This window comes from Diceros bicornis, chromosome 18 (genome assembly GCF_020826845.1).
Source record: "Diceros bicornis minor isolate mBicDic1 chromosome 18, mDicBic1.mat.cur, whole genome shotgun sequence".
NCBI classification, from domain to species: Eukaryota; Metazoa; Chordata; class Mammalia; order Perissodactyla; family Rhinocerotidae; genus Diceros; species Diceros bicornis.
In genome coordinates, this window is record NC_080757.1 from 8547362 (window position 1) to 8563223 (window position 15862).

Here is a 15862-nt window from a genome sequence, read left to right on the forward strand (position 1 = left end):
GCTGGATGGAACTCGCAGTCCTAAGACCCACGTGCCAATGTATATTTCTGTCTTTAAGCTCTCAGAGAGTTTATATTCCCGATCTGCACTTCAATCAGTAATTGCCCAGCGTCTGTTCTTTTTAAATCTTTATTATTTTTTGTTCTCTCCCAGATGTTGAGTGGAGCTGCAGGGATTTCAGGATTTCAGTGAGAGGTCCAGCTGCCGGGTTTGGGAAGTGTCCACGTTCTGTTTCTTTTCAGTCCTTCAACTTGAATTTATGCTGAGATTTTGATGAATAGTACCCTTCTCCCAGCCCTGTCCTCTTCGCCTATGTCTGAGTTTGCGACATCTTTGGTCTAATTATGCGGATGTGTCTCTTGTTAGAAAATTTATGTGATGACTGTTGCCAATAACCAGGAGCCAGGACCAGGGATTTGTGCTCTAAACATCCTTGAGTCTACTCTGCAGTATATCCTAAGTGAAGGTAGGGAGACCAGGTAGCCTGTTAATTTAGGGCTCTAGCAGGTTGAGAGTTTGAGAAAGTGTCAGCCCTGCGGTGAGGTGCAGACAGATGATGGGAATCAAGGGTTTGGAGGGCCAGTTAAGATTAGCAGCAGAGGAAGGGAGTGAGGAGAGGAATGGACAGGACAGGGAAGATGGGGTACATGGGTGGGTGAATTTATTATACATAGATAGGACCTTACAGTTTGGGCCTTTGTCACCCAGAGACTGCTGGCACTATCTAATAGACTTGGTTAAATTCACTCACTTCTTGGCTTTCCAACTCAATTTTAAGTTCCTTGAGGTCAAGAGCTGTTCTAGTGATCTCTTGCTGTGTAACAAATCACTCCAATATTCAGTGGCTTAAAATAAAAACAGTCAGTTTATTCTGTCTCACAGTATCTGTGGGTCGAGAATCAGGAAGGTCTCAGCTGGGCGGTTCCGTCCTTGGTCTCAGCCAATTGCAGTCAGACTCTGGCTGGAGCAGCGGGGGGTTGAGCAGCTTTTGTCAAGGAGTCTCAGGGCCTCTCCATGTGGCGCCTTCGGCCTTCCCCACAGCATGGTGGCCTGGGGGCAGCTGCACTGCTCATGGCTGAAAACTCCACAAGCGAGTTTTCCAGAGTGAGGTGGCAGCTATATTGTTTGTTATGACCTTTCTGCATCTCTGTTGGTCAAAATAGGTACAAAAGCCCAACTAATTTCAAGAGACGGGGACATAGAGCCACCTTTTGATAGAAGGAATGTCACGGTTGCATTGTAACCAGACGTGTACTGAACCAAAAGTGGTTCGCCTCCTGGGGAGTTACAATCAGACTCTCAACCAGAAGTAGTTGACGCACAAAGTAGAACTTATTTGCAGCAAATAGGAGGCCACACGGAATCACTTTCAAAGTCGTGGCTGTCCCTGAACATGGGAAAGCAGGAGACTTTTATTTCAGTTGGGGAATGAATATTCAAAAGGGAGAGGTGGGCATTCGCTTGCACAGGCTCAGTTGGAAGACATGTTTCCACATACACTGCAGGTTGTGGTCATAAGGCCTAAGCTCCTCCTGGAGAGGAGATCTTAGCGTTAAAAATGAGGCAAAGGTCATAGGCGTGCCTATTGTGGGGGCGCTTGGTCTTGTTCAGGGTGGTTGGTGATTGCATCTCTTAAAGTTAAACGCTTTCAAACCCACCCTTGAGTCCCTCGGGGCACTTAGTCGATGACAGATGGGACGGGAGAGATTTTGGTGGCCATAATGGAACACGTGTCTTCGCAATGCCTAATCCTTCACATCCATTTGTTGATTATTTATTTTTTACCTCTCCCACAGAGCCTGTCACTGAGCTGACGTTACCCTGTGTGCTCAGTGGATGCTGACTGTTGATGCAATTCAATGCAACAAATGATTTACCCAGTACCTGTCGTCCATTCATTTCACAAATTGCTTCACCATGTACATCCGAGCTCCAGGCTCTGTCAGGCACAGAACACCACAGTGGGCAAGGCTGCCTGCCCTGTCGTCTACTGAGAGAGGCCAGCAGTTGCTGAATAATCAAACAAATACATGGGGATAAATTGTATGAAGGGAAAAACAGTGGAGCTAGCAGTTGAGTATTTAGCAGGGCAGTGAGCAGTTTACATTTCAGGGTCATGGCCAGAGAAGGCGTCCCCGAGGAATCTTCTTGAGGAGGGACATTCAGGCCATGAGCCGGGTGGAAGCACTAAAGCAGGGGGAGGCCTGGGCGGAGGTGAATGGAGTGCACGGGGCCGGCTGGCTGGTGCTTGCTGAGGTAGCTCGCAAGAATCTTACCGTCTTTCTCGTGGGAGATTATGAGAGTGCATCAGTCAGTGCTCAGCCTGGAAAGTGGAAGCCACTCAAGGTATTTAGGGGACCAAAAGGTTTATTAGAGGAAACAGAAGCATGGGGAGGGAAGGTCAGGAAGGTCGCTCCAGGAAATGACCAAGTGTGGGGATCCCAGGGCACGGTCTCACCAATGTTCTCAGCAGCCGGCAGTACCCAAGTGGGCGAGCTCTGGAAGGTGACTGGGTGACAAGGAACGTTGCTGCAGGATGAGTCCAGTGCCACTAGATAGCGATGGTTTCTGCTGCTCTTCTCTCTTCCAAATCTCACACCAGGGCCTCCCATCGGCACGTGCTAACCCAGAACCACACTGTCAAGGGATTCAGGGACATGAGGGGCCAGGCGGAGGCCTGCTTGCTTGCTGTTCCCACATGTCGGACCATGGCCAGGGCGGCACTAGGGTGAGGTGAGGGAGGCTCCTAGGATGCAGAATTTAAGGAGGCATCCCCAAGCCACCCCTATGCTTGCACAACTCTTAGAGTCATGCCTCCCAAAAGTTTGTACCCTAGTCCCAGTCGCGTGTAAGATGGATTTGGAGCCACCCCCCAATTGGGAGAGGCACTCCCCTAGTCAAGGCGGCTGTGTCAAGGAAGCTCTCTTGAGAGAGCTGTGTCTAAGCTGAGAAATGGCTAGCCAGGTGGAGGGAAGAGGTCTTCTAAGGAAAGAGAATAGAAAATCCCGGAGACCGAGAGAGCCTAGCTCGTTAGCAGGACTGAATGATTGTTAATTGTTCTGTTACTCACACTGGGGTCGGGCTTTGCTTGGTCTTCTAAATGTTGTGATATAGAGCTGGTATTCTTCTGGGTCCTGGTGAGTCACCCCCTGGAACGGCAGAAATGTGGGCTACCTATGAAGACTTGGGGGGGTCACCCCTCTATGGAGAAGTTGAGGGAGACTCTTAGTTCCAGTGGATAATGAATACACGCGGGCTACAGCTGAAGCGGCTGCAACCAGGGACCCTCTGCCTGGGCAGGAGCAGAAATCAGGAGAAACGGGGCACGCCTTTGTACATGCTTGAGGGAGTTTAATTCTCTGTGGAGGGCCGGCCCCGTGGCTTAGCGGTTAAGTGCGCGCACTCCGCTGCTGGCGGCCCGGGGTTCGGATCCGGGCGTGCACCGACGCACCGCTTCTCCAGCCACGCTGAGGCCGCGTCTAGAAGGATGTGCAACTATGACATACGACTATCTACTGGGGCTTTGGGGGAATAAATAAATAAATAAATAAAATTATAAAAAAAAAAAATTCTCTGTGGAACCAACCATTTCCAATCTCCTCGACTGACACCACCCTAGTCCAAGGCACCCTCACCTCCCGCCTACGGTATCACAACAGCGTCCTAAGGGGAACCTCCTGCTTCTGCCCCGGACCCCGTACAGTCTACAACATTCTAGCAGCCAGAACGACCTAGTCAAGTGTAAATAAGATCACACCCCTAGACTCCTCAAAACACTCCAGTGGCTTCCTACACAGAGTACTGAGATCCTTTAAGTGACCCATCAGCCCTGCGTGGTCTGACCTCCTCCATGTGCATCGTAATTGACCTGAGCAGCTGTTTCTCCCTACCCCCACTAGACCATAAGCTCCTTGAGGACAGGAATTTTTGTTTGTTTTGTAAACTGTTCTCACCAACTGTTGTCATGCAGGACCCCAAGCTCAGTGTTGCCAGAGTTTCTGATTTTTCAAGAGAAATCGTGTATCTGGATTTTTATGTCAAATCTGATGTTTAAGTACTGGTGCACAATAAACTTTTTCTGTAACTTTGTGCTGGCCAAATAAATTATAGCCACGGATCTATAATTTATGGTCTCTGGCCTTGTGTAAGGAGCAGTGGCCAGGTTTGGAAAGCAGGGTCAGAGAGGACAGGACAAGCGGAGTTGGGGTCGGGGTGTGGGCAGCAACAGCCCCAGGAGGCCCCTTGTCCACGTGCTCGGCGATGGCCACTAGGGGGAGCTCACGGCTTCCTCCCCTGTGATCACACCTGGTCAGTCACTCTCCACCCCCAGGGAGGAAACGCACTGATGGAGCCAAAGCCAGAGGCCCTAGGCCGGAGGTGCCAAGGGAAGGCACATCTGGTATGACAAGCAAAGTGGTCCAAGGCTCTCAGGTCCACGTGGCCAGCTCTCTTCAGACTTCTCAGGATTTTTCTTGGGCCCGCCCCGTGTTGGAATTTTCCTGGCTCCTCTGGTTGGATTCCTGCCTCTCAAACCAGATGCGCCTGGGCAGTGTCCACCTGCGAAAGCCAAGCAGGAGCAGGGTGAGGCCGGGGTTGCGAGGAAGGGATGACGAGGCCCAGCTGGGATTACAACCAGAAGCTTGGGTGCACAAACTAAGGGGATCAAATATGTGGTCCATGAACCAACATCAGGGGACACGCAGCTTGTTGAAAATAGCTGGACTTGGAACCTGGCCCAGTGTCCAGTGTCTCGTAATTACCAACAACCTCACAAGAGAGATGGCACCTCCATTTTTGTAGACGAGGACAAGAGACCCGGAGAAGTGACAAACCCAAGGACGCACAGGTATGAGTGGTGGGATTTGATTCAAAGCTAGAGCTTCTAATGCCAGAGCCCACATTCTGTCCACCCCATGGCTCTGCCCACAGGAATGCATAAGTGAGTCGTTAAAGAATCAGACTCAGGGCTGGCCCGGTGGCGTGGTGGTTAAATTCACTCACTCTGCTTTGGTGGCCTGGGGTTCACTGGTTCAGAGCCCGGGCGTGGACCTACTCACAGCTCATCAAGCCATGCTGAGGCAGCGTCCCACATAGAAGAACTAGAAGGACCTACAACCAAGACATACAACTATGTACTGGGGCTTTGGGGAGAAAAAAAAAAAGAAGAAGATTGGCAACAGTTGTTAGCTCAGGGCCAATCTTCCTCAAAAAATATAGAACTAGACTCGTGGGACTGGAGGGTCATTTAAAGTCACTGAGTCCATCACCCCACTGGCCTTGACAGCTTCCCTTTTTTCTTTTTTTAATAGTGTAAGACCAAAAATAAATTTATCTCATTTAATTTTTGCTTGTTATAAACATGATGGTCAATTCAGGGAAAATTTATCAAAAATTTGAGGGAAATTCTATCTACTTCATGCAGAATTTATAGTAAGATTAATCCCCGTTTATCATAAGCACATGTATATCATGTTTTTCTTTTTTTCTTTTTTTGAGGAAGATTGGCCCTGAGCTAATATCTGTTGCCAATCTTCCTCATTTTTTCCTTTTTTTTTTCTCCCCAAAGCCCCAGTAGATAGTTGTATGTCACAGTTTTATTTTTTTATTTTTTTTAAATTTTATTTATTTATTTTTTCCCCCAAAGCCCCAGTAGATAGTTGTATGTCATAGGTGTACATCCTTCTAGTTGCTGTATGTGGGACGTGGCCTCAGCATGGCTGGAGAAGCGGTGCGTCGGTGCGCGCCCTGGATCCGAACCCGGGCCGCCAGCAGCGGAGTGTGCGCACTTAACCGCTAAGCCACGGGGCCGGCCTGTATGTCACAGTTTTACATCCTTCTAGTTGCTCTATGTGGGACGCAGCCTCAGCATGGCTTGGTGAGCCGTGCGAACGTCCCCACCCAGGATCCGAACTGGTGAACCCTGGGCCGCCAAAGCAGAGTGTGCGAACTTAACCACTACGCCACCGGGTGGCCCTATCATGTTCTTTTAAGCTTCTTTTTTTTCAATTTTGTTTTTTGAGACCTTTCTTTATTGCTTCTAACTGGTCACCAGTGAAAGTTCCTGTGAATAAAACCAGCAAGCTCCTCCCCTCGTGTCTCTGACCAGCTCCGATCAGAACTTTGTCTCTCTGTCACCTACGACCTCCACCTCTGTGTGACTGCATCCTCTTTCCTTGAGGAGGTCTGCTCTGTGTTTGGCTAAAGACCACCACCCAGGAATGAAGCCCTCCTATCTCCTCTGATAACGCATCTTTTACTTAAAAGGACCCCATTTAGGGAAAAGACCCTACACTGGGATTTGAATCAGGATCGGCAGGAAGCAGGAGCAGAGCAAGAAAATGACGGGAGTGCGTTGCTGTGGATCCGAGCTAGCATCCCCCACCCACCCTGGCGAGCCCCAAGAAGAGCAGCGTCAAAGAAAGGTTGTCAGGCCACACCTTTGGGAGCGCTTTGAACAAGCTTCTCTCCAAGGTTCTCAGGGCTTTGCTCTGGGAAATAGCTAGACGCTCCCCTGGCTTCCTCTTCTCGCCAGCTGCAGGCTGTCACGCCTCTCCCCCAGAGCCTTCTGGCTCCTTTGGTCTGCTCTTGTCTGCTTGGCCAAAGGAGATATCACTTGCTGGTGCCACTGGAGTCAGAGCAATTCCAGGCCAGTGCAGATGTGCAGAGGTGGGCGGTGGGCACGGCGGTGGGGAGCGGGCTTGGTCTGATCAAAGCTGGCGGAGATGTAGTCCCTCTCTCTCACTCACCTCATTTGCACACTTTTACTCAACTTGCTGAATTACAGGAGTTCGGTTGATAAACCCTCCTTCCAGAAAGGCTCCCAAGAGAAAGCCCTTGCTGTGAATGCACTAATCAGATTGAGTGAGAAATTGTTACAGCACGTTTCCCTGAAACTTGATAATCCCGTTTCTAATTTACTGATTATGCAATAAGAAAATGTCTTGTTAATTTTGTGAGAAAAGCACATTAGCCTACTTCTAGATCTCATGCTTCCTCGTGAAATCATGAATAATATTAGTTCCCTTTAATAAATGGGACCCATAAGAAAATCAAGAATAATTACTTAGTTTATTAACATTCAGTGATTAACATTTCAAAAGCAATTTAAATAAATACAGTGCAAATCTGAGATGGGGCCCCAAGGTAGTGATCTGAATAGAGTGAAACAACACTCATGTGAACCTGGGCAATTTAAAATTCGTGTTTTCTAAGGTGGCTGTCTGTCAAACTTACGCACTTATGGTGAATCAAACCATATCCAGGAGTCTCAGCTTATAGGGAATGAATGGGTCCGGGGCCACTCCCACAAGCATTTCTTCTCCCAAGGCAACAGGAGCCTGGAGACAGTTGTCCTTCCCCCTGTACACCCTACTCCTCCCCTGTCTTCAGTGAGAGCGAGGTGGGAGCAGAAGGCAAAATCCATTCCACAACAGCGGGTGGTACCCTCCGGTGTATGAATTCTGCCAGGATGAATCTTGTTTCTTAACCTGCTCTGTGCTTTCCAAACTCTCTGTGCGACTGTGATAGGCTGAATGACAGGCCCCAACAAAAGATATCCACATCAGAATGCATGGTGCTGGTGAATATGTTTCCTTGTTTGGCAAAAAAAAAAGACTGCAGGTGTAATTAACTTAATCTTGAGATGAGGAGATTATCTGGATTATCGGGATGGGCCCTAAATGCCATGACAGGTCATCACTCCCTTATCAAAGGGAGGCAGAGGGAGATTTTACTACACACAGAGAGGGAGGAGGAAGCAGTGTGAGCAGAGATGCAGCGATTGGAGTGATGCAGCCACAAGCCAAAGAGTATTGACAGCGAGCGGAGAAGCTGGAAGAGGCAAGAACAGATTCTCCTCTACAGCCTTTGGAGGGAGCATGGCCCGGCCAACACTCTGATTTCAGCCCAGTGAGACTGATTTCAGGCTTCTGGCCTCGACAACGGTGAAAGAATAAATGTGTGTTGCTGTAAATCATGGAGTTTGTATTAATTTGTTACAGCAGCCACAGGAAACGACTAGAGTCACCTTCACGACTTTTGCCAAGCCTGCACACCAATAGTGTAATTGCTTACTAATATTTTTCCTCAAACGTATTCCGAGCTAACATAGCTATTGACTTTCACTTTGTGCTAGCAATAATATTCATGAAATCACAAGTTCGATGCCCATAAAAATATTCTGCTTAACATTTTAAATGCTCATCCCTGTGTCCCCTCCGATTATCTAATGAACCACCAGACCACCCGTGGAAGTGACCCTCACTTTGTGAAACACTGACCCAACTCCGCACAGCTTGGGAAGATGCCATGGCACATCTGGGTTTTCAAAACGCCTCTGTTAAGTTCAAATTTCACTTGAAAATGATCGGAAAAAAGAAAGAATCAGCTTCTTTAAAAATAGAAGCCATTTCTCCTGCAAATTTTCACAGATTCAGACTTTAAAATGCAGAATTGAGCAGAATTTTAAATCATCTTGGTAGCGTTCCTGACATATAGATAAGGACCCTAAAGGGGAAGGAGGGAGCCACAGAGTGTGCGAGCAGGGCGCTGGATCTGGTGGCAGAATCTAGCTGACCAGAGTCTTGTTTTCCCAGCCTGAACCAGAAGAGCAGGTCTCCTGTTTCCCTCTCTCTTGTCTGCCTCAGGACAGAGGGATACGGAGGGAAAGCAGGAACGGCTTTGCAAAGGAAGGTGCAAGGATTTTTCATGGTGAGGTGGTCGAATTGATAAGGCCTCCAGCTGGAGAAGAAAATGCCAATTATTGGGCCGGCCCCATGGCTTAGCGGTTAAGTGCGTGCGCTCCACTACTGGTGGCCCGGGTTTGGATCCCGGGCGCATACCGACGCACCGCTTCTCCGGCCGTGCTGAGGCCGCGTCCCACATGCAGCAACTAGAAGGATGTGCAGCTATGACATACAACTATCTACTGGGGCTTTGGGGGAAAAATAAATAAATAAAATTTAAAAAAAAAAAGAAAATGCCAATTATTGACAAGTTTCCCATGACTCACGCTGAGGAACGGGCAGAGCAGCAAACATTCATCTCAGAAGTTGGAACTGCCAAATGGGCACAGCCGGGGAGAGTCAGGCTGTCCTGCAGATATTGACAAGCAGTGGGTACCGACAGGTACATTCTAAAAGGAGCCAGTCCTGGATTTGGGCTTATATTTTCCCATTTCTTTAACGTTGTTTCACCACGACGCATCGCCACATGTAAGAAGTGCTGTAAACATATTTGATGGAAAATCTGAAACATGAATTGCTTCTACTGCCGAGAAAAATAATGTGAAAACACAATTCTACTTTTTAATTCTAAAAGGTCTATATCTTGGATCACAAGCCTATGATCTGAGGCTCCACCAGCCAAGCCTGGGGGAAACCAAGGCATCTGACCTCACACCTAAGTCAGTGGTCACCTGTGCCCTCCTTTACCTTTGTACCTCGAGACTGATCTGGCCCATCTTCTAACTGCCAGAATCACCTCCAGGCTCTGGGAGAAACTGTCTCCCTCCAGGGTCAGTCAAATGCTGATCCGGGGTGTGGTACACTGCTGTGATTTTTATCATCCTAGCATGGTTCTTCCTTTTACTGGCACCAGTGTCCAGGACCTCCCTTTGGGAAAACTTCTTTGAAATTATCGGGTGGAGCTGAGCCAGCCCCCTTAGTTTCTAGGAGTGGCCATATATGGCAGATTAAGCCAGTCAGCGTGTCCCACCTCCTGAATGTTCAAGGGAGGGGTTGAAGAGAGGCAGGTTCAGAACTTTTATTTCAAATGCTGGAAGAAAGAATCTCCATACCTAGGCTGAACCTGAGAGTCAGTCAGACTGGAGCTGCTGGGTACCCTGGTAATGAGAGAGCTTTATGAGAATAAAGCAGACACAGAGTTACATCAAATCACAATAAAGCAGATATAGAGAGAGGTCACAGCATTGTTTGAGACCCAGGATCCAGCCATGCCTGAAGCTTCCTATGCCTGCACCCTTCATTTATATGAATCAATACATTATTCTTTTTTCTTTTTAGTTGGATTTTCTGTTGTTTACATTTAAAATTATCCTGAAAAATTGAGGCTGAGGCACAAGCTGCACCTTTGTAGGAGCAGTGCATCTAGGTATTTTATTCTTCTAGAGAGGTATATTACAAAAAGTTGTACCTGCCTGCTTTAGCTGGGGCATGGCCAGACTGTCAGAGTTCAGCCTGGAGTGCAGTCCTCACTTGCTCCATCTGCTGGGTTTCCTTGTGCAGGGATTAACCTGCACAACCATAGTTGCAGTCCATGACTCAGAAAGGATTTTCTCCTTGTAGCCAGCCTCCAAGATGGCCTCCGATGATCTTCACCTCCTGGTATTCATGCCCTTGTATAGTCTCTCCAGCCCTGTATAGGGCTGACTGAGTAACCAATAAGATATCACAGAAATAAGATGAGTAACTTCTGAAGCTGGGTCATAAAAGATACCACAGCTCTGTTTCACTGGCTCTTGGATCCCTCCCTCTGGGGGAAGCCAGCTGCCACATCATGAGGGCACTCAAGCAGCCCTAAGGAGAGCTCCACGTGTCGAGGATCGGAGGGATCCTGCCAACAGCCACCGCTAGCTCACCAGCCACATGAGTGCGCCATCTTGGAAGCAGGTCCTCCCGCCCCAGTCAAGCCTTCGGATGATGCAGCCCCTGCCGACATCTTGACTGCGGCCCCATGAGAGACCCCACTCTGGAAGCAACCAGCTCAGCTGTTCCCGAATTCCTGACACACAAACTATGTGAGATAATGTTTATTGTTGTTTTAAGCCACTAAATTTTGCAATAATTTGTTCCACAACAATAGGTAATTAGTGCACTTTTCTTCATCAGTCTTTTCTTCCCGGATCCATTTCTTCCTCTTGGCTAAATTCCCTGATTTCCTTATCAGGCCGCCCACGCCCTGCTCCACGCAGCCCTTCAATCTCACCCTCTTTCTTCAATTGCAGTTTTCTCTCTAAGAATCGCCCTTTTGCTGCCCCCATGCTTCCTCTCCTATCTATCTCCCTGTCCCTCCCTGCCTCCTCCACCTGAAGAAATGGCTTTCTCCTTCATACGTCCACAACAATTTTCCTCCTGACAAACATCATGACAGCAATTACAGTTGATCAAGCTTGCTGTAAGAAAGTAGATTTCTTTATGTATCTCAACAGACTGGGAAAATTTTTTGCTTTGAGGCTGTTGTTCCCTCCTTTGCCCCACCTTCCCAAAGCACAGAGGGGAAAAGCTCCCACATCCTCTTCTGTGGGGAAGTCCAGGCAGCCTGAAAAGCCCTGTGAATTCTGATTTTTCACAGGTCTTTTGCAGAGGCAGAAGGGGGCTGGGGAGCAGTATGCCACGATCGTCATGGCAACACGCTCCCTGGTGGGTCCTGGGCTGCACTCCCAGGCAGGGGAAGCAGCTCCCAAGTGTGTGTCCCTCACGGAGTGGGCATCGGAAAGCGAGGCTGCCCAGGAAACAGAAGGGGCTGAGGAGCGAGGCTTAGCAGGTGTCCCATCTCGAGAGGCAGACAGCCAGGTGGGCAGAGCCAGCGAGTCCAGCACTAGAAAACAGGGTAAGCATGACCCAGGGCCTAACCAGAGCCACCCACGTGGGCAGATCTTTGCCCTCCCTGCACAACTTTTGCTCCCTGATGAGGAGGTGGTCAGTTCTGGGCTGCAGGTGACCCCTGCCTCTGGACGTGAAGATTAGCAAACTCCATCGTCCACTGTGTCAGTGGTTCCCAAACTTGGCTGCACACTGGCCTCACTTGGAGATCTTTAAAAAACGCTGATGCCTGGCGCTCCCACTCCCAGACATTCTGATTTAGTGGATATGGAGGACAACCTGGCCATCAGGATATTTTAACTCTCCAGGTGATTCTAATGCGTAGCAAAGAGTGGGAAGCACTGCCCTACACCAAGGGTCTCAGGCAGGTTTGTGCGCGAGAACCCCCTGGGGAACTTAAATGTACACACCCCGGCTCTCCTCACCTAAAATCTCCTGAGTTGGTCCCAACTATCTGGCTTTGTCACAAGCTCCCCATGATTCTGGTGAGCTGCTGTTTTTTCATATCACTAATCCAGCGTGACATAAGGCAAAGCTTCGTAGAGTGCATGGTCAATAAGGGAGGTGGGACGAGCAGGGTGGATTGGAGATTTCCGTGGGCCTCGCTTTTCCTCTTGGGGGTAGGTCTGCATGGGGGATGTTGCACTGAAGCTATGAGGTTAAAATTGTTGTTTTTATAGACCAAAAAATGATCTGGCATAGTTATTTTTATTTGGTTCAATCTAACACCAACTTACTAGAAGACAATTGGCTCTGGCTTAAGATACTTTTTATTTTTTTGACTCTTTTTTTTTATTTTGGTGAGAAAGATTGGCCCTGAGCTAACATAGGTTGCCAATCCTCCTCTTTTTGCTGAGGAAGATCAGCCCTGAGCTAACATCCGTGCCCACCTTCCTCTATTTTGTATGTGGAACGCCCCCACAGTATGGCTTGATAAGCAGTGCGTAGGTCCGCACCTGGGATCCAAACCTGCAAACCCCAGGCCGCCCAAGCGGAGGAGCATGCGAACTTAACCACTATGCCACTGGGCCGGCCCCTTTTGAGTCTTTTTTTAGCGCTTCGTCCTGATCTCTAGCCCCCCATTGTCAAACCGTCAGCTGGCACTTCCTCCTGCTGTCAAGATATCTTGTTTTATATACTATGGACTGAAGACTAGATAAAAAAAATTTTGTTTGTTAGAATTGTTTGAAAACTGTGAGTGAATAGGCCCTAACTGAGATTCTGAAGGACTTTCATAAGAGTTAGGTAGACGGAGCAGGCTCAGGTACATACACCTCATTTTTCATTAGGGAAAATTTCAAACCTATAAAAAATGAGAGAATAAATGAAAAGACAACCCACCAGCTGGGAGAAAATATTTGCAAATCGTATATCCGACAAGGGGTTAATCTCCATAATATATTACAAACTCACAGAACTGAACAACAAAAAAAACAACTAACAATCAAAAAATAGGCAGAGGATATGAACAGATATTTTTGTTTTTGTATTTGTGTGTGTGTGTGTGTGTGTGTGTGTGAAGAAGATCAGCCCTGAGGTAACATCTGTTGCCAATCCTCCTCTTTTTGCTGAGGAGGATTGGCCCTGGGATAACATCAGTGCCCATCTTCCTCCACTTTATATGGGACACCGCCACAGCACGGCTTGACAAGCGGTGCGTCAGTGCACGCCCCGGATCTGAACCCCGGGCTGCCGCAGCAGAGTGCGTGCGCTCAACTGCCACGTTCCCCAGCCAGCCCCTGAACAGACATTTTTCCAAGGAAGACATACAGATGGCCAATAGGCACATGAAAAGATGTTCAACATCACTAATCATCAGGAAATGCAAATCAAAAGCACACTAAGATATCACCTTACACCCGTGAGAATGGCTATAATCACCAAGACAAAAAATAACAAATGTTGGAGAGGATGTGGAGAAAAGGGAACCCTCATACACAGCTGGTGGGAAGGCAAACTGGTGCAGCCTCTGTGGAAAACAGTACAGAGATTCCTCAAAAAATTAGAAATAGAAATACCTTATGATTCAGCTATCCCACTTCTGGGATCATAAGAGAGAGCTGAGTCAAAGAACTTGAAATCAACAATCCAAAGAGGCTTATGCACTCCTATGTTCATTGCAGCATTATTCACTATAGCCAAGACGTGGAAGCAACCCAAGTGTCCCTCAACTGATGATTGGATAAAGAAGATGTGGTATGTATATACAATGGAATACTACTCAGCCATAAAAAAAGACAAAAATCGTCCCATCTGCAACAACATGAATGGACCTGGAGGGTATTATGTTAAGTGAAATAAGCCAGAAAGAGAAAGACAAACATCGCATGATTTCACTCGTATGTGGACAATGAACCAACACACGGACAGAGAGAACAGTTTGGTGGTTACCAGAGGGAAGGGGGTTGAGGGGTGGGAACAAGGGGTGAAGGGGTGCATTTATGTGGTGACTGACAAATAATAGTGTACAACTGGAATCTCACAATGTTATAAACTAGTATGACATCAAATAAACCAAAACAAAACAAAAGTGGAGAGAATGGAATAATGAACCCCCAATGTTGAAGTAGCCCTACTTCAACAATTAACAACATTGAACATATTTCTTACCTTGCTTGTTCAAAATTCCTTTTGCTTAGTTCTCGCTGAATTCTGGATTCCTGAAGTATCTGGATAGTGACCTCCGGGAAAGCAGAGCTTTGCTGTTCCGTTATCATCAGCTTTGAACACTCAGAGAGGACCCCTGTCACGTGCCCTTTCGTTTCCTGGAGGTCACTCCTGGTGTTGGCTGGCACGGGCAGCTTTGAAGGGCAGTTTGCTGCAAGGTTCTCAAGAATCATGTTTGACCCGCCCTCCAGGCTGCCCCTCAGGCCCACAGGGAGGAGTCAGGCTTCTCAGGCTCTGCCCCAAGGCGATTGAGGGAAAGTCTTGGGAAAGCCTAGTTTGCCTGACAAGGAGATCCTGCTGGGGACGTTAAGAGGAATGTAAACGTGCATGTATTCCATTTCCTCACCGAGATTTTTCCGGAAGGCTCTGGAAGGATTTTTATTAGTCTGGAGAGTAAATAAGCATGACTTCCGTCTTCTTATGATACCAGGCCTGGAAGTTTCCACAGACCACTCTCTGGCTTCTCACATCCCCAGAGTGAATTCTATTCTGGTCTGAAACCAGCCTCGTGCACACTGGATAGAGCTGGACCCTGAACCAACAACATCGCCCAGACGGCCTCCTGCAAGGCTGTCCACAGTCTCATGAAACAGGCCTCACCGCCCCTGTTCTGCAGACGAGGAGACGGAGGTGTATGGAGGTGAAGCCACTTCTCCCAGACGTGCAATTAGTACGGGAAAAAGTTGGAACTTGGAAGAGCCTAATAATTTGAGTCTTCATTAATAAACGGAGGGCTAATTATAGTCATTGAAGAGACTGTTCCTTTTCTGTTGTGATTAATTCCAAATTTATTTTTAGTCTTCAAAAGAACGGAGACTGTGGTGGGGTTTTGTTCTGAGAAAGAGCCCTGCTATCCCTGACAGGCGTTCTTGGTCAGCCCCTCCTCCCAGGGGAAGCCAGCCAGCCAGCAGCCGGGTCATCCATGTGCGTTTTCTCAAAGCTCAAGGGTCCCCAGGGATCTGTGTTAACCTAAGCTGCTATGAATGAACGCTCGAGAACTATTTTCACACCTTGATAAGAGGGGCACCACTTCCAAATGAAAACCCCAGCTGCAGACACACTGCTGGGGAAAGAAATTAGGGTCTGTTTGTCTTTGGGGCAAGAGAAGTAGGGTGGATTTTTCTGTGCTTTAGATATGTTAATAGCGGCCATCAAGTTGGAGGTGGGTCTTAGCCCTGGAGACTTTCTGCCTCTTTAATATGGCTTTGCATCTCTCTGCTGGGCTCCTTGGAGGATATTTTGTTGTTGTTGACTCACAAAGTGCAATCTCATTTCCACACCTCCCAGCTGCAGCCAGGAACCAGTGGGAATGGGGCGGAAGCTCCTTTCCCCACTCACCCACCAAGGCCAGTGCAAAGATGGACTTCTATTTCTAAATGTTATTTTTGGTCCCACAACTTACTTTCTCTGAGGCCGTTTTTTCCTTCTCTCCTCCCCCCTTTTCTTCCCTTCATGCTTCTTTTGCAAATAGAACCTCTCGCTTTCCCTGGGGAAGCGGGGTCCGGCTGGAGTCCCTCTGGCTTCAGAGCCTGTGAGGGAGAGGGGGCTCGACTGGAAGACAGACGGGCTAGCTTTTCTCTTCCTTCCTCCCTCTCTGCCCTTTCATCCTCTTCCCCTCTCTCTTCTATCCCATT

General features: G+C 48.1%; 1 long non-coding RNA gene across 1 annotated transcript; it reads right to left on the bottom strand.

Moving 5' to 3' along the window:
- Nucleotides 1-981: 981 nt before the first annotated feature.
- Nucleotides 982-14708, bottom strand: LOC131416914 (uncharacterized). Its single transcript, XR_009222653.1, has 3 exons — nucleotides 14172-14708; nucleotides 3071-4557; nucleotides 982-2723 (listed from the first exon to the last, which is right to left on the bottom strand). It is a non-coding gene; the product is annotated as an uncharacterized LOC131416914 (long non-coding RNA).
- Nucleotides 14709-15862: the final 1154 nt, after the last annotated feature.